Source organism: Panthera onca, chromosome B3 (genome assembly GCF_046562875.1).
Source record: "Panthera onca isolate mPanOnc1 chromosome B3, mPanOnc1 haplotype 2, whole genome shotgun sequence".
NCBI classification, from domain to species: domain Eukaryota; kingdom Metazoa; phylum Chordata; class Mammalia; order Carnivora; family Felidae; genus Panthera; species Panthera onca.
Window position 1 is genome coordinate 85,850,727 of NC_138344.1, and position 23,298 is coordinate 85,874,024.

Sequence of the window (23,298 nt, forward strand, 5' to 3'; positions counted from 1 at the left end):
AAATGTAAAATAAGATACTAAATAGCAGGATGAAGGCAACTTTCACATTTACCAAAATTACCTAATAGGCTTACAGGGAACAGGTGAGTATGATGTGATTCTGGAGTATTAAGCACATCCACTTGAAATACACAGGCTCTTCTAAGCATGCCAGAATCATCATTTTTTATTTCTTGGAATCAAAAGCACAGCACGTACACAAACAAGTTATGATAAAGATACAAGGAAGGCCGAACTTGCTTGGAGTGAAGACCTCAGTACAGAAGATGAAGGTATCACTCGTAACCCATTTCTCTCCAGGACAGCTTCTGTGCTGAGCCGGGGTCAACTCCATCCACACAAGCTCTGGGCACCATTATTCAGTTTTATAAGGGGCCCCACCATATTGTGCTCAATCATTGTCAGTTAAATCCATGGCAATGAAAATATTTCACTCCCAGACAACTGTTTATCAGTAATTGGTATTGATATATAATATTATCAATATAATAATTGATAATATAATATTCACAATGGAGCAACAGCTTGTTTGAACTAACACCTGTACATATGACTTGATTTTTGAAGAGACTTTAAACTGCTGGAGGAACTTGGTTTTCCATTTTTTTGCCAAACCTCACTATATAATTCCAAAAAAGAAAACAACTCATTTTTTTTAATAACAATGACAAATTTTTGATATAAGAATGCTTTGGAGCTAGTGCACAGAGTAGTGGTGAGATATCCAGCCCAGGGGTGAGGGCTCTGCCTTGATATCTTTGAAAAATCACTTCTCAGCAAGCCTTAGTATTTTCATCTACAAATTAAGGAAGCTAGGTTCAACGGAAGGCTTCTAAACTTTTGTTAGGATAAGAACGCTTTTTGCCAACAAATCTTACTAATGAACCCTACCTGTTAAAATGATAAGAGTGGACCTGCTTTCTGGTGGAAAAGAGGGTAAAAAACCTAAGCTTCATCAATCACTTTCCTGTCTACTCTCCCCAATTCAGACTGCAAACCATGAAGCTTTAGAATCTCTAAGGTCCTTTCTATGACTCCATGTGCATGACAAAGACAATAAATAAAGCAGATGTTGGTTTTTAAAAACTGATAGTGAACTGTCTGAAGGTCTAGAAAAGAGTTTAAGAGAAAGATTGAGAAGAAACAAAATGATGGCCATCTCTAAGTGATTCTAGATTCTGGCTACTGGAGGCCTTTCTTAGAGAACACCTTTTCTCTTAACTATCACTCATTTCTGGTTTGAAATGTCAAGGCGGGGGTGCCTGGCTAGCTCAGTTGCTTAAGCATCCAACTCTTAATTTTGGCTTAGGTCATGATCTCACCATTGTGAGATCAAGCCCCATGCTGGGTGCCACACAGAGCATGGAAGCTGCTTGGGAGTCTCTCTCTCCCTCTCTGCCCCTCTCCCACTTGCACGTGTGCACACGGTCTCTTTTTCTCTCAAAATAAATAAATAATGTAAAAAAAGAAAGAAAAGCCAAAGAAGTCAAATTTTAGAGTCTATTAGGAAGAATAATTTTATTTTAATGAATGTCCGATCTCTTATCCATATCAGTTCACTCTCCTCAAAGACAGCCAAATTATGTTGAAAGTATAGGTTGCCACCTGAACATTTTCTCTTGTACATAATAATTCTCTGTAAAACATCCCTTAAAGAAACGAATTACAATCTATTCAAAGATGAAATCCAAAATAAAACAACATTAAGTCTGTTATTATGAGGCAGTTTGAGATAATACTAAGTTGAATTTACAAAGCAAATTGCTACTATTTTGCATTCAGGAAAGATTTTTCTAATGGAAAACCTGAATGTTGGATGAGCTGGAAATTTGAAACAAATTTGAGGACAAATACTGAGATAGAAAAAAAAATTTGTTTATTCTTTCATTTAACATGTTTCTATATCCTTCCTTCCTTTCTTTATTCTCCCCTCTTTCTCTCTCCTTCTTCCTCTTTCTTTCTCTCTCTCTCTCTGCTTCCGTTCCTATCTCCTTTAATTATATTTTACCTTGTTCCAAAAAGGATTAAACGTGATGGGGGCAATATATTTCACAGAATAAAAAAGTTAACCCATAGTTTGCAGGCCCAAAGAAAGACCACAGGCTCCTCTGTAAGGCATAGGCCACTGTGAACACTGGGTATTTAGACTGAATATTAGCATTGCCATGACTATAAGTACACAATAAGAGAGAGGAGGCAATAAGCAAAGAAGAGTAAAACTAAAGAAAGAGAAAGAAGAGAAAAGGGGAGAAGAAATAAGGAAAATCATAAATCTGAATTAGAGATCGAAACTGTCAGAGACTACTTTGGCAGAGACCAATAATTGTCCTCCCAGTGTTCATTCTCCTCTTTCTTCCTTTTGGTAATAGAACACCCCACCATTACCACTTACTTTTAGCTGGACACATAATTGCTCATCCCCAACTATACTTCCCAGAATCTTCTGCAAATAGGCATGGCCATATGACTAAGTTTCAGCGAAAGGAAGTGATGTAAGGAATTTCAGGTCATTTCTTTATTAAGGAAGTTGCTTCCCCTCCCGACTTAGACCACTCCACCACCAGTTCAGGCTGAAATGAGCATACAGTGGTGATAATCCAGATTTTACTATGTAGATGGGGACCACACTGTAGGGAAACCAGAGGAAAATAGAAATAACCTATTCCTTGATCTTATGGAACAGACACTCTGGTTTGCCCTCCTTCTTTTTGGAGTTAGTGTATTTTAGGGTCTTTTTATTATAGCAGCTTAGATTATATTCTAATTAACATAAGCTCCTTTACTTTATCAATGATTAAAAAATGGAAACAGTAATATAGATAGATTCAAAGAGACAACACCCAAAAAGTGCTTCTGCCTTGATGTTATGAGGGTTAAAATCCTCAGCTCAGTTCTTAAAGTGTCAAATCCACTAAGAAAGATTCATAGAGTGATTCTGAGGGTTTCCACAGACACTTCGGATAGGTCAGATTTCAACAGGCCAAAAGAAATTTCATCAGAAGGTTGAAATCATTCACCATACTCATGTTAGCTATGGCTGTCTACTAGTTTCCAAGTATATGAAGCTTAAAAATACACCTTTTTTTTCCTATCACACAAACATCTCTACCTTGCCATTTCATTTAGAGGGATGGATTTGGGGTATAACTGATCACTAATTTTTGGTCTCTTCACTCTTTAATTCCATCCTCATGGCAATAAAATACAGAGTACTGGAGTGGATTACAAAGATTGTGTACACAAATGGGGCAAGCACAGACACATTACACTGCATATATGTAGGCACAACCCACTTACATTTTATTTTATCATTGAGATTGCCTTATTTCCTCAGAGTCTTTTCTCTAGTTATTGGGAGAATATCATACACTGTGAATTATTAAAACTTACACTTTGAAATAATAATGCTAAATTCTCCTCCATTCTATATATTTTATACCTGTTTGTATATTTGCTACTAAGATATTTGAAAGCTAGTTTTGAGTCCAACATGAAATAGTATTTATATATACTTTAATAATACAGGTAATTAAACATTAAAAGTGGTAGGGAAAAGTTGGTTAAAAACAATGATGTAATAAAAATGTTTAGCATATCTTCATTTTCTTTAGACTTTTAATTGTTGCTTTTCCTCCTACAATATCAAAATAGAACATACAGTTACAATCAATGTGTGATGACAAATGGTCTCAGGGTTGAGTTTGCATTCTTCTAATTATATTGGCATTTATAAGCTAAAAAGATAGATGTAATCAACCACCCTCAGACAAAAGTAGGATGACTATTCTGGCGAAATGTTCAAACCACATTAAGCCCTAATTTGAAATGATGTTTGAAAGAAAGAAATGCAATGAGGACCAATTTATTTGTACAACAACTAAAAACTGGACTCACTAGACATAGTTAAGAGATGGAAATAATTAAATGTGTTTGTTTTCAAAACAGACCAAGTATATCAGAAACTTAGAAAGTAAAAAAATAAAAAAAAATTTAAAACACAATAATTTCACTAGACACTATTATTTGTTGGTGTGCAATACTTACAGCATTTTCTTTGATGGTCCTCTGAGGCTGTTCTAATAAAACATGCTAATTTTTAAAAATTTTTTTTTAACGTTTATTTATTTTTGAGACAGAGAGAGACAGAGCATGAACGGGGGAGGGGCAGAGAGAGAGGGAGACACAGAATCTGAAACAGGCTCCAGGCTCTGAGCAGTCAGCACAGAGCCCGACGCGGGGCTCGAACCCACGAACAGTGAGATTGTGACCTGAGCCGAAGTCGGACGCTCAACCGACTGAGCCACCCAGGCGCCCCAAAACATGCTATTTTTAAGAGTTAATGAATTATCTGTTTAACTTCACATCATCAATGTATCATAAAGCCTCATTCTAATTAGCAGCATATGGAAGAAAGTAGCTGTGAGGAAGTGTAGAACAACTTAATGTCATTTTATTGGGGGGAATATTTGTTTCATTTTTGTTTTCCAGAAAAGATGAATCTTGATGCTTCCCTTTTATATTCAAATCAAGTTTCTATGGTATTCTGGTAAAATTGTATCATGTGAGTTCTTTTGGGTATGTATCTGGACATACTGGGCACTTCAGCTGAAGATAACAATTGTTCTGCCTCCAAAGAGATTAAATAATGACATTTCTATCCAGAATAGTACCCTGCTCCAAATGCGGGATGGCCAGATATCAGCATATCATCAAGTCTTTGGCTAATATATATACCTTGACTACTCAATCAAGGAGAGTTTCTTCAAGACCAAGTGTCCTAGAACTATGGAGTCTTCTCCCTTGGGCTATGTCCTGTCAAGCCTGGCTAAAAGAGGTGGTTCTTAGCACACCATAATGAACACAAGTCTAGGAAGGTAGACCCACCAAGGCCCTACTGAAGTTTGCCAAAAACTGATGCTACGGAGTATTGAAAACAGGATACAGCCGTTTTCAGCTCTCCTCCTCTGCATCACTAGTTTGTAGAAGGTGGATGAACATTTGACTGAATACACATCAAGAGGGATTTTTTTTTCTATAACCATCAAGGATTACACATCTCTAAGCAAAAGTATATAAAGCTTGCCCCTCTGTGAAAGACGCAGGAATGACTGGTAAGAAAGGGAGAAAAAACTTGCTAATTTTTTAATCTCATTACTCCCTAACTCCAAAGTACTCAAAAGGCTCTCCCCAAGGCTTATTAACTTTATGTAGAAACACTAACAGTTCAAGTGCACAGCATTTTCCTAACACTAGTCGTACCTCCTAGAAATCCATGTAGAGTGAGGAATAGAAAAATAAATGTAAAAAAACATGCTAAATAACTTTACATTAAAGATTTATTTATGTAAACTAGAAGTTGTTCAGAACAATCTAACACAATGATAAGAAAGTTCAAAAAGACTTTTAAAGGATGAACTATAAAAAAAAAAAGTTGGGGGGTACCTACATGGCTATGTCGGTTGTGTCTGACTTCAGCTCAGGTCATGATCTCGTGGCTTATGAGTTCAACCCCGGTTGGGCTCTGTGCTGACAATTCAGAGTTTGGAGCCTGTTTTGGATTCTATGTCTCCCTCTCTCTCTGCCCTTACCCTGCTCATTCTCTCTCTCTCTCTCAAAAATAAATAAACATCAAAAAAATTTTTTTAAGTTGTAATTATCTGAACAGGGGTAGTCATAAAACTTAAACCAGTCAGCAAACAGTAAGTGAGCACATATTATGTATAAGACACTTTGTTTCAAAGTATCATGACAGATAACATACAACCTCCCACTTCTACCCACTTCACAGGATGAGCCTAGTACTGAATGCACAGACCTATGTCCTACCCAGAGTAGCTAAACTTTAACTCTTCTTTTTTCTAAATGTTTATTTTTGAAAGAGAGGGGGAGAGAGAGAGAGACAGAGACAGAGAGCGAGCACAAGTGGGGGAGGGGCAGAGAGAGAGGGAGACACAGAATCTGAAGGAGGTTCCAGGCTCTGAGCTGTCAGAACAGAGCCTGACGCGGGGCTGGAAGTCACAAACTGGGAGATCATGACCTGAGCTGAAGTTGGACACTTAACTGCCTGAGGCACCCAGGCACCCCAATTAGAGCCTACTTTTAATTGGAGTTTTGTGAGTAGTAAGAACTACCTTACCATGCCTATACATTCACCATGTATGCATCTCACCACACACAAGATTACAGTGGTACTAAAGTCATATGTTACATTCTCTAACTTCACCATTACATTTTAAGTCCTTAGGCATGCTATTGGAAGCCCTTACTAGTCAGACCTCTCCAAACTAACCAGAACATATCCTTTTAATAAAAAATAATAGCTATGTTCTCATTTTCAAAGTTTGCGATTAAAACCTACAGTGAAAGAATCCAGCTGAGAAGAAATTTCCTTTTGGTTCAAAAAAAAAATAATGTCATTAAATTTATCGGAACAATATGAAATGAAGATGTTGTTGTTGGGTCCTTCACATATAATGGAAACCAAATAGGCTTGCTGGCTTAGTTAAATCCATAAATTATTCGTCACATAACATTTCAACAATAATTTTAAATATATAAAAATTAAGGTACAAAAGAAAATCCCACTATCAATGACAATCAAACTAAACAATTACACATCTTTTGCATGTGATGTAATTGCCCAGATTTCAAAGAAACCACATAATCTCACGTGTTAAAATATTGCTTTTACATATTTTAAGCATGGCAGGATGGCTTTTCAAAATATAACTTGTAATATTGGGTGCCATTCCAACTGCTGTTTTGGATCCTTTGACATGGCAGCCTAGTTTGCTAATCTTGGCTTATTCTTTTAAAAACAACTTACTACAACATTACGTGGTAGCATTCTATCTTTCTCATGGGTTATAACCTAAAAAATGTAGTGTTAAATTGCTTTCGATATTGAAAAAGGGCACTGTTATTCATTTTGTTTTTCAACATAGACCTAAAAGGTATATGAATCATCCCTTTTGAAACTTGGAATGCGGGCAACACAGTGGATGTGAATGGAGACTAAGTAAACAATTCCTCCCATCATCTAAACTTTTTTTCAGGGCATCAGCCCTAGAAAAAGTCATTTTCTTAGCAGTAGCCTACTGCCCGAAAAAAGAGAAATGGTAAAAAATGTATTCCCAGAGAGCAGCTTATTTCCCATAAGATGTGGCTCAGTGAGGTATTTTGTGCTCTGGAAACGTCAAGTTAATTCTTTCTGCCAAAGCCTTAGGAAAACAGGCATATCATAAACACACTATTGCATTTTAGAGCTGGTCCTCATTTTATTTTAGAAGAAGGTTGTTTCTATGTGTCCCATAAATTGGCATTCTTAGATGTGCAGAAAGGAGTATAAGTAATTTAATAGTATCTTTGTCTGACAGATCTAATATAACATATATTAGAGCACTCTTTCATTCTCCATATGGGATTACAAAGGGAAGCGAGGGTAGAAAATAAAATCCCAAGAGATGAAACTGAATTTAGCTAACATGATACTTCTTTATGAAAAATGTTAAGCTACTTCAAATAGTATCCAGTCCGAGCTGAGGCTCAATACTGCCATCTCCTTCTTAAATGCTGAAATACAAGGAACAATCTCAAGATAAAAATATAGGATAACAAAGCAAAAGTAGCTACTGGACACATGAAATATACCAAACACATAACTTCTCAGTTTGTCATTCTGGAAGAAAGGTCCAACCACTAAAGATTGTATATATGCTTTATTAAATAAACAAATATTTTCACCAACAAAATGACTACTATTGTGTTTGTAGATTCTCCCCTTCCAAAAAGGTAAAATACACAACTAACTTATTCATTCTATTACTGACACTAGTCCAACTTATTTTTCTTATTTTGAAGACATTTAAGCATTGAGACAACTACTAAGGCTCACCTTAAATGTAGGCAGAGAATTCACTGAATTTTCACTGAATTTTAATTTTCACTGAATTTAATTTTAGGGCTCTCATTCTCTGATTCTGACTCTAATAGTTTCCTTACCTAGTAACTGATACCTGGAAATCCCCCACTAGAATGTTTTCTTTAACTTAAAGCTTTGAGCTCTATTAAAATTCATACAGCTCACTAAGAGGTAAATTTATAGTGTGTTATCAACTATAAGGATTTTATTGTGCATTGTTCTCCAGTAGGGTGACAATAAGTTCCTGGATAGTTCTGGTTGACGCCTGTTGTCCCAGATTAATATTAAAAACTCCACTTTATCAGTCTAATTATTTGATTTTCCTAGTCTTAGCTCCTTCTTGAAAGAAGAATTTATCAAAAAAAGAGGAGACCATTGTGGCAAATAGGGGGGCTCTACAAAAGTAAGTGGGTGGAAGGTGAGAAGTAGAATGGGAAAGTTGAGGGAATTATTTAGGTATTACATTTATAGGAATTAAGGGTCAAAACCCATGTAGTATGAAATGCAATACAATCTTAATTGGCAACAGTAAAAATATATTTAGCTAAAATAAATATTAAAGGACCAATTTATCACCAATTTCTTGAGCAATATGTCTTTTCCAAAAGAACAAAAATGCTAATTTTGAATTTCTCATTCCATACTGAATAGATCACTACTACTGAAACCATTTGTCAGATCCAAAACAATAATTCAGAATCAGCTTGAGAGAATCTGAGGTTCTACCATATGCATTTTCACGCTGTTTAGCAAAACACCTTTTCTCCCTCAACTATCTTGAAATCTATAAGAGAAGCCTAGAAGAAATAAGGGAAGCTACCACCATGTTAGCTGTTGGACAGGTTACTCATTGACAAAACAGCTCCACTGCCCTAGCTGAGACACAAAACTCTCACATCCTTAAAGGCGGGGTTCAAATTTAAGAAGGGCCATTGACCCAGCGGGGGAAAAGAGGACATGCTCACTTTTATTGAAGGAGTTGTAATGGACCAATGCTCTAACAACATGAGTGGTAGGAGATTCAGTATTCAGACATTAGAAATAGGAAATAAGAAACATTTTTGTGAATCTATCAAATGAAGAACACACTTCACATAAGCTACAAGAATTATATTAAAACTTAACCACACAAAAAAATAAAACTTAACCACAAAAATATAATAATATGTATGATGTTTTTATACCTTCTAAATTCAGTAAGTCAAAACTTCAAGAAAGTTTTTTAAGTAAACTGACTATGAAATGAACCAGACTCAAAAGAAGTTTCCCTTTCCTCTTATAACCAGAAATTTTTGTATGAAAGTTACTGGACTGGGGCACCTGGGTGGCTCAGTAGGTTAAGCAACCGACTTTCGCTCAGGTCGTGATCTCACAGTTTGTGGGTTCGAATCCCACGTTGGGGTCTGTGCTGAAGCTCGGAGCGTGGAGCCTGCTTCAGATTCTGTGTCTCCCTCTCCCTCTGCCCCTCCCCAACTTGTGTGCTCTCTGTCTCTCTGTCTCTCTCAAAAATAAATAGTAAAACAACTTTTTAAGTTACTGGACCAAATTCTCTCTTCACCTACCACCTCCAAGTTTATTCAAGTTGGGCTTTAGACCTTTTAATGAGAAGCATATATTTTACATGCATTTAATGTCATCTGAAAGAACATCTTAAAAAATCTATGATAAAATGCATTACAAAAAGCAAAAAGTGACAGATGTGTTTAAATGACCAAAGAGGACTTATTTGATGTTCATCCATACTGCCTTTAGTTCTCTGAGAAAACAATGCTGATTTTAAGTTCTCTATTTTTTAGCCAGAGTTAGAAACAAAGGACACCAAGCACAGCTGCCAAATTGCAACACATAGGTGGACATAGGTGAGGCTACTTGATGTCACACAAGGAGCACCATATCTGAAGACTTCCCCTTGGTCCCTTGCATAGGTGCTGCACACTATGTGTCTACCATTCCTCAAGCCTCATTACCAGGCATGTTGGCTCAATTGTAGGGGAAAAAAATGTCAAGGGAAAACATTCAGAGCTAGGCTGTTTTACCTAGTGGTTGCTTTTGGTGTCAGTAAGCGGCAACATTCCCATTGGCAGGCCCTGCAATAATAGAACACTACACAGAAGTTTTTCCACGTATAAGTCAGTAGAAAAAATACATATTCTGCACCTTGAAGAGTGAAAACATTCTAACTGGTATAAGCGCTGCCAGCCTCATCGTTCTCTTAACTCCTCCTCTAAACGGAAAATTGAAAGTGCTGTGGTAGGTGTTAAAGAACTGAGGTTACTTGCTAAATGAGGGCGGGATACTCTGAAGCTAATAAAGTCTCCGAATACACACTTCTCTTTGCAAAGAGGGTCATGGCCAAGGCCTTTTAACCATCATGACTTCAGGAAACACCCAAAAGGCATACTGAGGATGACCATGCACCCTTTAAAGGTGACTTTTAAACTTTGTCAGAATTCAAGAACATTTTTTTTAATTTTTTTTAACGTTTTATTTATTTTTGATACAGGGAGAGACAGAGCATGAACAGGGGAGGGTCAGAGAGAGGGAGACACAGAATCTGAAACAGGCTCCAGGCTCTGAGCTGTCAGCACAGAGCCCAACGTGGGGCTCGAACTCACGGACCGCGAGATCATGACCTGAGCCGAAGTCGGCCGCTTAACCGACTGAGCCACCCAGGCACCCCTCAAGAACATTTTTGACAAGCTCCTAGATATAGCTTGCTAAAATTATCGAAAAAAAGCACCCCTGGTTTTTCAGGATATCGTATTGGAGTGATCACGTCTTCAGTTATTTGGTCCTTTCTTTTGACCGATTACGTGAAGGGGTGTGACTTTTACCTTGAAGTAAGTTGTGTGAACATCAGCGCAGTTAATATTCTTAATCTCACTGGAGCACCTGGGTGGCTCAGTCGGTTAAGCATCCAACTTCAGCTCAGGTCATGATCTTGCAGTCCGTGAGTTCGAGCCCCCCTGTTGGGCCCTGTGCTGACAGCTCAGAGCCTGAAGCCTGCTTCAGATTCTGTGTCTCCCTCTCTCTCTCTCTGTCCCTCCCCTGCTCATGTTCTGTCTCTCTCACTCTCAAAAATGAATATTTTTTTAAAAAAATTTTTAAATAAAAAGTATTCTTAATCTCACTGACTTATTGGGTGGGAATAAAATAGCATGTAAATGCCAAATAAGAGGAGGGAAGTATAAAAAGAGCGAGAGAAACACGTAAAAATTTAGCAATGTATGGATACCAGCATGTAACCTGTATTAACTAAAAAGTGCTGACCTTACTAAATACCATGAGTGGAAAATTCATGCTGGAGAAACTGACTCCCTTCCTTAGACTTCATCTCATCTCATACTCCAATCTTTCTTTCTTTCAAGAGCCAGCTGGAAAGTCATGTCCTTCATCAAGTGTCTCCCAAAGTCCAGAGGCAGAAGTAAATTCAGGTCTGTACAGGCAGTAGTCTCTCTCATGCTCTATATTGCCTTTTTTTCTTCTTTTCCCCCTAGTTTTACTGCAATATAGCTGACAAGTAACACTGTATTAGTTCAAGGTGTACATCATAACGATTTGATAGATGTACGTACTGTGAAATGATTACCACAATAAGGTTAGTTAATTAACATCCACAATTTCAAATAGTTAGATTTTTTTTTCTTCTATGAGAAGTTTCTTTTTCTTGTCATGAGAACATTTTTCTTTCTTGAGGAACTTAACCATCTTGATGATCTCCAGAAAAATTAAGATGATGCCTTGTCCTAATAGGCCCCTAACTCCTTCCTGACATTTCTGAGAATGTCTCTTGTGACAGGGAATAATTCTTTTTTTCTTGTTGAATTCCTCTAATTGTTTATAACCCTTACATTAAACTACTTTGTAACTCTTACCAACAGATCTAAATTATGCATTCTAGAGTTACATGCAAATCTAATCTAAGTTTCATAGTACAATCCTTCATTATGTTTTATTTTCCAGACTAAACACTCCCATTAGAAATGGATTCTAGACCCCTTATCATCGTTGTCATCCATTTAAATGTATCTTACATTTCATCAAGACCTTCAAATCTTCCCAACAGAAATAGAAAAGAAACATAAATAAGAGAATATGATGACAATAATAAATATATGAGGTGAAAAAAGTACTACAGAAACACAGTGGAAGGAACAATTACCTGGCTTAAGAAGTGATTATTATACATTTTTTAATTTTTAAAAAATTTTTAATGTTTATTTTTGAGAGCGAGAGAGAGCATGAGGAGGGGAGGGGCGGGGGGGGGGGGGGTGGTACACAGAATCTGAAGCAGGCTCCAGGCTCTGAGCTGTCAGCACAGAGCCCAATGTGGGGCTCGAACTCACAAACCATGAGATCATGCCCTAAGCCCAAGTCAGACACTTAACCCACTGAGCCACCCAGTCACCCCAAGAAGTCATCAATTATTAATCAATGAAATAATTAAATAAGACTAAATTGGGGCCAGATAATCCTAAGAACTCCCCTTCAAACACCTATTTATGGGTCACGGTTTTCCAAGATATATAGCAAATAGTAAACAAAACTAGTAAGAGCTAACATTGAACATATGGCATGTACCAGGCAGTGTGCCCACACTTTTTATATATCAGATAATTTAATCCTCACAATAACCCTTTAAGGTAGACATTATCATTACATCAATTTACAGGTGAAGAAACTGAAGCTTTACAAACTGATTTGCTGAAGGTAACAAGTAAATGGCAGAACCAACACTCCACCCAGGCATATCTGGTTCCAAAGCCCAAGCTGTTAAATCTCAAACTATATGGCTCACTTTTAAAAATAAAGACAGACAGGTTGGTAGGTAGACAGAAAGGCAGAAAGATGGATGGAAAATTAAAAAGGGGATGTGGTCACATAAGTTTGGAAAACTCAAGTTATATAAAGAACAGGGAACTGCTTGATTTCTCCGAACCTTTAAAATGCTGATTTACATGGTCAATCCTCAATGGGGGGGGGTGGGGGATGTAGTACACCAAATTTTGTAGTGTGTTTCCCAAATTTATTTAAATAAGTGCATCTTGCAGGACTAGTGTTCTATAACACACATTTTGGGGAAATGCTGTGTTAGATTAAGAACAGCTCTTTAAATTTTTTTCCAGCACATTTGTTTAATCTGTTATGAATCTACCCACTAGTGCTTGTGCAAGTGAATTTTCATAACTAAATTCTTAACTTGGGCAACCAACTACCTGAATATAGTCTAGGGAGTAGAGAGGAATGTGGCTGGACAGTAGCTCATTCTTTCCTTTATTCATTCAAAAGAAAGTAATGAACAGCTACCGTGAACTAGTCCTATGCTACGTACAGGGCATACAAAAATGGCAGTAACTCAACTCCTTCTGTCAAGGCGCTGATTGTATTGCGGGCGACGCAGATGGAGACACACTGCCCATCTCGAGGAGCGTAACTCACACTGCAGACTGTGTGCACAGTAGCCTCATGTAGAAGCTTAGAATGGACACACGCAAAGAAATAATACTATATACTGTGATGAACACAACACTGAAATCCTAAACAAAGTTCAGATTCCAGACAGAAGGAAATGTAACTCCATTTGAGGATCAGGGAAGATTTCACTATAAGATGGGCTGCAGCCTCCTTCTCTTTGCCCTGAATACCAACAGCAGTCCAAATATTATATTGACTTTCTTCTCTCCCACTGACAGAGAACTTATTTTTCAAAATACCATAAATCAAAATTATCAATAACCTCAAAATTGCTCAAAAATTGTTCTTTTTATAAAACAGTTTGAATCCTTGTATATATAGGCCCATATACCAGATGACAATTTGCCATTAGGTCTTCAGTATTTAAAATTCAATGTCAAAAAAATAATAAAATAAAATAAAATAAAATAAAATAAAATAAAATAAAATAAAATTCAATGTCAAACAGACACTTGCTTCCCTAGAGAATAACTGTGGTGTAAAACATGTGCCCTATGAATCCTTAGGGCCTATATTCACAGATAATGAGAAATTACTTCTATAATGTAATGAGTAAGAAGAATGTTAAAAATATCAACTGGTTGTTTTCTAAGGCATTTTAGTACCTGAAAAACTTCTCCACTTGGAAAAAGAGAAGACTTCAAGATTGTTGCAAAGTCCCCTAAAGTGACATCTTGGACTAATTTAATCTGGGGGGCTCTGGGGAAGGAGATAAAAAGGAGTGACACTAAAATGAAGCCAGGCTGGGACGCCTGAGAGGCTCAGTCAGTTAGAAGTCCGACTTCTGCTCAGGTCATGATCTCGCTGTTGCCAAGTTTGAGCCCTGCATTGGGCTCTGTGCTGACAACTCAGAGCCTGAAGCCTGGTTCTGATTCTGTGTCTCCCTCTCTCTCTGCTCCTCCCCACCACCCCCTCACACTCTGTCTCTCTCTCTCTCTCTCTCTCTCTCTCTCTCAAAAATCAATAAACATTTAAAAAAACAAAAAAAAAAAAAAATGGAGCCAGGCTGAGTGAGCCTGCTTTACAGTAAATGTCCTTCCAATTCCTCAATTTCAATCATCAACAATGAAAACAAGCACGTATAACTGACAAGGTAAGAATGTCCAGGTCTACAGAAAGCAAAAAATGTTATTTTCCTTGTTATGGAGCAACTTTTAAAAATAAAAAATAAAAACACTACAAATCAATATGCCACTTAATGCCATGTGCCCCACCACACACTCCCTCTAACTAGGGTCTCAAAATTTCCTAGTTAAATAAACGATGTGTTGTAAATAGTGAAAAACTGGAAAGAACGATATATCCAACAACAGGGGATTCAGTAAATAAATTTTGGAATACTTTTATTAAAAGGTGGTGTTTATACTCATAAAATGATAAATATCCTTATACTATAATTTAAACATGAAATTTTATAAAATGTATCATGAGATTCCTATATATAAAGACATAAACTAAAGACTAGAAGGAAATGTAGGAAATGTATCCAAATAACTATGAGTGATTTTAATTTTCCTCATTATGCTTTTCTATATTTTCCAAATTCCTCAAATTAAGTTGTATAGGTTTTAAAAGAAAGAAAAATTGCTATCCTCTTTAAGGTTCTTCCTTCTCATTTTATTTTTCCTTCAGGGGGCATTGACTTAGGACATTGGATAATAACAGAATTTTAAATTTCATATCACCTTTGCCTAATGCTTACAGTTATATTACAGGGCACATACAACACTAATAGGTTTTCCCAATATATTATTGTTACCTATAGCAAAGATAAAAAATATATACCTAAACATATGGCTGGGCTGTAATGATTCCTTTCTTGAACTGAAGGGTTTGATTTCCAAGGTTGAAAGTATCAGTAAGACCACTTTTGGTTACAGATGTTACCTCTGTGCAAATACAGGGTAAAGTGTGAATGGGATCTGAATGGATGGCTATCAACAGAAAGCTCTGCACTAGGTAAAAGCCAGGGCACCAAAGCTCTAGTTCTGGTTATGCTACGAAAAGGCTGTGTGACCTTTGAACCAATCACATCTTCTTAGAGTGTCAGTTTCCATATATGTAAAATTGGGAAATTAACATTTTACTTCTCCAAGGAAGGACTCTACTAATACGAGGACTGCAAATGCATATATACTGGAGAGTCATATACAGAACAGAGTAATACTTAGGTCAACTTAACTGCTTAGAAAAGATTCTCTAAAATTCTAGAATCTGTAATTTACAAACTCCTGGTCTGCCACTAGCTAGAAGTTTTTCTGAAAACCATTTGATCTACTAAGACCACTGTAAAACAAGGCAATGAACTAGATGATCTCTACATTTCATTCTAGCACTAAATCTATGATGTGGAATTGAAATATAAGTCTAGAGAGGACAAAGAGAAAAAAAGGATTGCAATAAACATGACATTCTCTGGCTTCCTTGTTTTTACAATGGGTTAGATTTTTTTTTTTAATTGTGTTACTTGGTGGAGGGATAAGTAGGGGTAACTCCTGCATTCCAGTTGATGGTAGAAAGCAATTATTAAAAAAAAAAAACAAAACAATTATGATTAGGTTAAGAAGCAGAAAATCAGTTACCCAAATGCTATTACTTTACAAACAATAATTAGATCCAGAAGGTGTAACCATCTAGCACTTTCTGACAACTAGAAAGCACTTAATATTTACTTTATGAGTTATGATTATTGTTGTTCTATTTGAATAAAAATGGACTAGGAGCAGGCAGTCCTCAATGGAAGATCCTGGTGTTCAGAAATCCCTTTCCTTTCTCTTTCAAAAGACTCCAAGTCTATGGACCCATTAAACATCATTATATGTTTATGGTCTAGCACCATGGGAAGGAATCAACTGCCCAAATATTGTGGCAATGTCTCCCTAAATTGAGTAAGTGTCAAAAGAAACTGAAAGTACCTAACAATTTAACATATAACAATTGTTATAGGAACAATTTGTTCATATAAATTAGGCACAATTATGTTTTCCAATGTATGACACATGATATCACAATCTTAAAAAATCTGGATACTATTTAAGGATATGGTCCCAAAGTCTTTCATCATATCTCTTTTTATCCTACATACAACTGGGAAGAGAGAAAAGATGGCAGCATGGGAGGATGCTGGGCTCACCTCGTCCTGCTGATCACTTAGATTCCACCCACATCAGCCTAAATAACCCAGAAAACTGCCAGAAGACTAGCAGAACGGACTCTCAAGAGCCAAGCGTAGACAAGGGGCCCATGGAAGAGGGTAGGAAGGGCAGAGAAGCAGTGTGTGCTACAGGGACTGGCAGGAGGGAGCCAGGGTGGTGGAGGGGCAGTCCACCAGGCAAGGCAGAGCCCCTGAGGTCTGGCTCACAAAAACGGAGGGTATGGACTGTGTGAGTTCTAACAGCCAGCGGGACTTAACATCTGGAATTTTAAAAGTCAACAGCTCTGCTCTCGAAGAGAGGGGAGGGAGAGAGAACGCTGGGAGGGAGAGCTATTGAGTCCTGGAACAACAGAGCTCGGAGGAGGAACAAAGGCGCTGGCAAGCACCATTTCCCTCTCCCATCCCCCAGCCAAAATTCCAAAGGGAACCAGTTCCCCTCACCTAAGGTGCTTGCACCCTACAAATGCCCAATGCTGTGCTTCTGTGGATCCACTCCTCCAATGGGCCTGCCTCCCTCCTGGTGCTGCAGGGCCCCTCCCACAGGGGACCACCAATGGCAAAGCTAGCTAACCTGCTCTTCCTGCCCCTGTGCACCTTCGCGGATCCACCCTAATATGCCCTTGGCCAGATCCCATCAAAGCAGCACCACAAGCCTGGCAGTGTGCGAGCAGCCCAGACAGGGGCCACACCACTCCACAGTGAGTCCTGCCCCTGGGAGAGGGGAAGATAGGTACACACCAGTCTGACTGTGGCCCCAGCAGCGCCTGGGGGCAGCCATCAGGTCTGACTGTGGCCCCACCCACCAACACAAGTTTCTCCGGACAGCACAGGGGAAGTGCCCTGCAGTTTGGAGCTACGTCAGGGACTACCCAAAATGACCAAACAGAAGAATTCTCCTCAAAAGAAACTCCAGGAAGTAGCGACAGCTAACGAATTGATCAAAACCGATTTAAGCAATATAACAGAACAAGAATTTAGAATAATAGTCATAAAATTAATCACTGGCTTGAAAAAAGCATAGAGGACAGCAGAGAATCTATTGCTACAGAGATCAAGGGACTAAAAAATAGTCATGAGGAACTAAAAAAATGCTATAAATGAGTTACAAAATAAAATGGAGGCAGCCATAGCATAGATTGAAGAGGCAGAGGAGAGAATAGGTGAATTAGAAGATAAAATTATGGAAAAATAGGAAGCTGAGGAAAAGAGAGATTAAAAAAAAAATCCAGAATTATCAGTGGAGAATTAGAGAACTAGGTGAAGCAATCAAGCAGAACAATATCCATATCATAGGAATTCCAGAAGAAGAAGAAGAGAGAGAAAGGGGCTGAAGGTGTACTTGAACAAATCATAGCTGAGAACTTCCCTGATCTGGGGAAGGAAACAGGCACTGAAATCCAAGAGGCACAGAGAACTCCCTTCAGATGTAACTTGAATCGATCTTCTGCACAACATGTTATAGTGAAACTGGAAAAATACAAGGATAAAGAGAGAATTCTGAAAGCACCTAGGGATAAACAGGCCCTAACTTACAAAGATAGATACATGATGGTAGTAGCAGACCCAACTACTGAAACTTGGCAGGCCAGAAAGGAATGGCAGGAAATCTTCAATGAGATGAACAGAAAAATATGCAGCCCAGAATCCCTTATCCAGCAACTCTGTCACTCAGAATAGAAGGAGAGATAAAGGTTTTCCCAAACAAACAAAAATTGAAGGATTTCATCACCACTAAACCAGCCCTACAAGAGACCCTAAGGGGGACTTTGTGAGTGAAATGTTGCAAGGACCACAAAGTACCAGAGACATCACTACAAGCATGAAACCTACAGACATCACAGTGACTCTAAACCTGTATCTTTCAATAATGATACTGAATGTAAATCGACTAAATGCTCCAACCAAAAGACACAGGGTATCAGAATGGATTAAAAAAAACAAAACAAAAAAAAAAACCCAAAAAACAAAAAAACAATACACATCTATTTGCTGTCTACAAGAGACCCATTTTAGACCTGAGGACACCTTCAGATTGAAAGTGAGGGGATGGAGAACTATCTATCATGCTACTGGAAGTCCAAAGAAAGCTAGAGTAGCCATGCTTATATCAGACAAACTAGACTTTAAATTAAAGGCTATAATAAGAGATGAAGAAGGGCATTATATAATAATTATAGGGCCTATCCATCAGGAAGAGCCAACAATTACAAATGTCTATGCACCAAATACGGAAGCCCCCAAATATATAAAACAATTAATCACAGGCATAAGCAACCTTATTGATAAGAATGTGGTAATTGCAGGGGACCTAATACCCCACTTAAAGCAATGGATAGATCATCTAGACACAGAATCAATAAAGAAACAAGGGCCCTGAATGATACATTGTATCAGATGGACTTGATAGATATATTTAGAACTCTGCATCCCAAAGCAACAGAATATACTTTCTTCTCCAGTGCACATGGAACATTCTCCAAGATAGATCACATACTGGGTCATAAAACAGCCCTTCATAAGTATAAAAGAATTGAGATCATACCATGCATACTTTCAGACCACAATGCTATGAAACTTGAAATCAACCACAGGAAAAAGTCTGGAAAACGTCCAAAAGCATGGAGGTTAAAGAACACCCTAGTAAAGAATGAATGGGTCAATCAGACAATTGGAGAAGAAATTAAACAATATATGGAAACAAATGAAAATGAAAACAACAATCCAAATGCTTTGGGATGCAGCGAAGGCAGTCCTGAGAGGAAAATACACTGCAATCCAGGCCTATCTCAAGAAACAAGAAAAATCCCAAATACAAAATCTAACAGCACACCTAAAGGAAATAGAAGCAAAACAGCAAAGATACCCCAAACCCACCAGAAGAAGAGAAATAATAAAGATCAGGACAGAAATAAACAATACAGAATCTAAAAAAACAGTAGAGCAGATCAATGAAACCAAGAGTTGGTTTTTTGAAAAAATAAACAAAATTAATAAACCTCTAGCCAGGCTTCTCAAAAAGAAAAGGGAGAGGACCAAAATAGGTAAAATCATGAATGAAAATGGAATTATTACAACCAATCCCTCAGAAATACAAGCAATTATCAGGGAATACTATGAAAAATTATATGCCAACAAACTGGACAACCTGGAAGAAATGGATAAATTCCTAAGCACCCACACACTTCCAAAACTCAAACAGGAAGAAACAGAAAATTTGAACAGACCCATAGCCAGCAAAGAAATTGAATCAGTTATCCTACATACAACTTACAATAAAAATATTGTCTACATTTATTTTTTAAAATTTTTACTGAGGTATAATTGACTTACAATACCCTGTTAATTTCAGGGATTATTCATAGTGATTCAATACTTTTATGCATCACAAAATGATCCCCATAAGCCTAGTTTACCAACTGTCACATAAAAATTACAATATATTGACTATATTCCCTATGTTGTACATTACATCCACATGACTTTATTGTGTTTTTTTTTTTTTGCTTCAAAGAGAATAAATTCTGCTTTATTCAACTATATAATACCATTTTTCATAGAACGTGCTTTTATTTATTTTTTATGTTTTTAAAAGTTTTTATTTTAATTCCAGTTAGTTAACATACAGTGTAATATTAGTTTCAGGTGTACAATATAGTAACTTAATACTTCCATACATCACCTTGTGCTCATCACAACAAGTGCATTCCTTAATCCCCATCATCTATTTAACCCATCCTCCCACCCACCTCCCCTTTGGTAATCATCAGTTTGTTGTCTATAGTTAAGAGTCTGTTTCTTGGTTTGCGTCTCTCTCTTCTTTTCCCCTTTGCTCATTTGTCTTGTTTCTTAAATTCCACATGAGTGAAATCATATGGTATTTGTCTTTCTCTGACTTATTTCACTTAGCCATATACTCTCTAGCTCCCTCCATGTCATTGTAAATGGCAAGATTTCATTCTTTTTATGGCTGAATAATGTCCCACTGTGTATATATACCATATCTTCTTTATCCATTCATCAATCAATGGACACTTGCACTGTTTCTATAATTTGGCTATTGTAGATGATGCTTCTATAAACATCAGAGTGCATGTATCCCTTTGATTTAGTATTTTTGTATTCTTTGGGTAAATACCTAGTAGTGCAATTGCTGGCTAATAGGGTAGTTCTATTTTTAACTTTTTGAGGAACTTCCATTCCAGAGTGGCTTTTCCAGAGTAGCTGCACCAGTTTGCATTTCCACCAACAGTGAAACAGTGTTCCCCTTTCTCCACATCCTTGCCAACACCTGTTGTTCCTTCTATTGTTGATTCTGACAGGTGTGAGGTGATAATCTCATCATAGTTTTGATTTGTTTTTCTGATGATCAGTGATAGAGCATCTTTTCATGTCCCCATGACTTATTTTATAACTGGAAGTTGTAACTCTCAATCCCCTTCAACTATTTATCCTGTCCCCCACCTCTTCCCCACTCTAGTAACCAAGAGTCTTGTTTCCTGTATCTATGAATCTGTTTCTGTTTTAGTTTGTTTGTTTGTTTTGTTTTATAGATTCCCCATATAAGTGAAATCATATGGTATTTGTCTTTCTCTGACTTATTTCACTTAGCACAATACCCTTTCGGTCCATCCATGTTGTTGCAAATGGCAACATTTCATTATTTTTTATGGCTGAATAATATAATGCGTGTGTATGTATGTATGTATAGATATCTCACATCTTCTTTATCCATTCATCCACTAATGTCCACTTTGGCCATCTGTATGTCTTCTTTAGAAAAATATCTATTCAAGTTCTTTGCCCATACATTTTTATTTTAATTAAAGTCAAGATATTGTTCCACTGTGGCCTGGCTGATAGCTTTCTTCCTTGCACATGCACTATGCATACCACAATCAGGAGCTGAATAGCTTTGTCATTAATAAGGTCTCGAATACGCATTAGTTGTGCTGTCACAAACATGGCAGTTCACTAACATTGGATCAATAAGACACCATTACAAAACCATCAGTCAAGGCTTGACAGCACTGGTGCTTTACCAGAGCCACTGAATTGGAATCTGACCAATATCAATGCCCTTATCATTATATACCGAAAATAAGGGAGGAAACTAATTTCTGAAATTAATTTAATTATACATATAGTATTTGTCCTTCACTTTCTGCTGATGATACCAGACTACCAGTGTATCTATACATTTAAAATTCCAAGTTACTGATACATTAAAAAGAATTTGTAGAAAAAAAAGAACGTACATGTATATAATTTTATATTTTTGGCAAAATTATACAACACGTGCAATGCAATGTAAAAATAAGAGGCTATTTGTTACCACATTGATTTTCACAAATTTACCAGTTCAATTACAGCAAAAAGTTTATATAAACATGTCAGTCAGATCCAATTAATCAAGCATTTACAAGGTGGCTGCTAGATACAGAAGACAAAGAAACATTCAGAATATGATCACCTTCCTACCCTCAAGGAACTTACAAGGATATTTTAGTCTTCCTTACAAAGAAAATCAATTATTTTCCTTAATAGAATTCCCAGAAAAAGGTTTTGCTGAAAATGAATTAATTATATTTTTGCTAAAGTTTTGTGTTTGGGAGAGAGACCATGGAATTGATCTGATTTGAAAGAAAATAGGCAGGGTCTACTAGAAACTACTGAAACACATGTTTTTACAACACTAATATTAAAAGGATATTCCTTGCCCATCCTGGAGAACACTAGGTTCCTGTAAGGTAAAACAAAAAGGAAAAACAAGAAAGTGACAGATGTAGCACTTATTATAATACAGCCCTAGTTTGGCAGGACTAATAATAACTACCATTTATTGAGTGCCAACCAAGTCCCATGCACATGATAAACATTATCCTAATTTATTTCATTCATATGTGGAATTTAAGAAATAAAACAAGTGAACAACAAAAAAAAGAGACAAAAAAAAATCCAACTCTTAAATACAGAGAATAAACTGGCGGTTGCCAAAGAGGAAGTGGGGGTGGGGAATGGGTGAAACAGGTGAAGGGGATTGAGAGTATACCTGTTGTGATGAGCACAGTGATGTATAGAATTGTTGAATCATTATACTGCACACTTGAAACTATTATAACACTGTATGTTAATTATACTATAACAAAGAACTAGTCCCAGATAAAAAAATTATCCTATTCACCCTACAAAGGGAGCATTTTTACCCTAGTTTTTCAAATGAAGAAACTGAGGCCCAATTGGCTTTGGAAATTTGCCTGAAGTCACATAGCTATGAGTGGCAGAACCAGAATTCTAATCCAGGAATGTGTCACTACAACCACCACAAATTTCCACTCATCATCAGTTGCCTCTGTACATAGATATCTCTGTGGATACATACATGGAAACCTATCATTTGGCCAAAACAAATTTCTTTGACTTGAACTTTAATGCTGCACAATGTAGTTCTAGCACTCTCTGTTTTTACCTCCTCTGTAGTTGGATCCTTGTCATTGACTTCTAGTGCTTTTCTTCCCCCTCAATGATGAAAGCTTGAAAGAGTGTGTGGCAATTCCCAACTGTTGGTACATAGTCAGAATGGGTCTCAGATTGTACTTTTTTTACCTGTATAAATCCTAAAATGAAATAATTTCATTGATCAAATGCAAAGTAATCTTCTAAGAGTACAGACACCAGTTCTCTAGTTGACTGCTACATTCAATTGTCTTGTCTCAACACACACTGGCATATGAAAAACTCAAAACTAGAA

At 37.1% G+C, this 23,298-nt stretch overlaps 1 protein-coding gene and 1 long non-coding RNA gene across 20 annotated transcripts in view; both read right to left on the reverse strand.

Annotated features, from left to right (window-relative positions):
* Positions 1-23,298, reverse strand: part of SLC25A21 (solute carrier family 25 member 21) — a 481,661-nt gene that overhangs the window by 428,099 nt on the left and 30,264 nt on the right. The gene's annotated exons all lie outside the window — the stretch shown is intronic.
* LOC132669569 (uncharacterized) overlaps positions 1-23,298 on the reverse strand; it is a 138,320-nt gene that overhangs the window by 94,602 nt on the left and 20,420 nt on the right. For 10 of the 18 annotated variants that reach the window (XR_013556133.2, XR_013556143.2, XR_013556137.2 and 7 more), the window contains 2 exons: positions 23,017-23,164; positions 15,182-15,285 (listed from right to left, as the gene is read on the reverse strand). The exons of 3 other annotated variants lie outside the window; for them this stretch is intronic. This is a non-coding gene — a long non-coding RNA (uncharacterized LOC132669569). Of the gene's footprint in view, positions 1-11,197; positions 11,435-15,181; positions 15,286-23,016; positions 23,165-23,298 lie in introns of those variants that run through there. 5 more of the 18 variants (XR_013556136.2, XR_013556138.2, XR_013556140.2 and 2 more) reach the window with 3 other exon arrangements.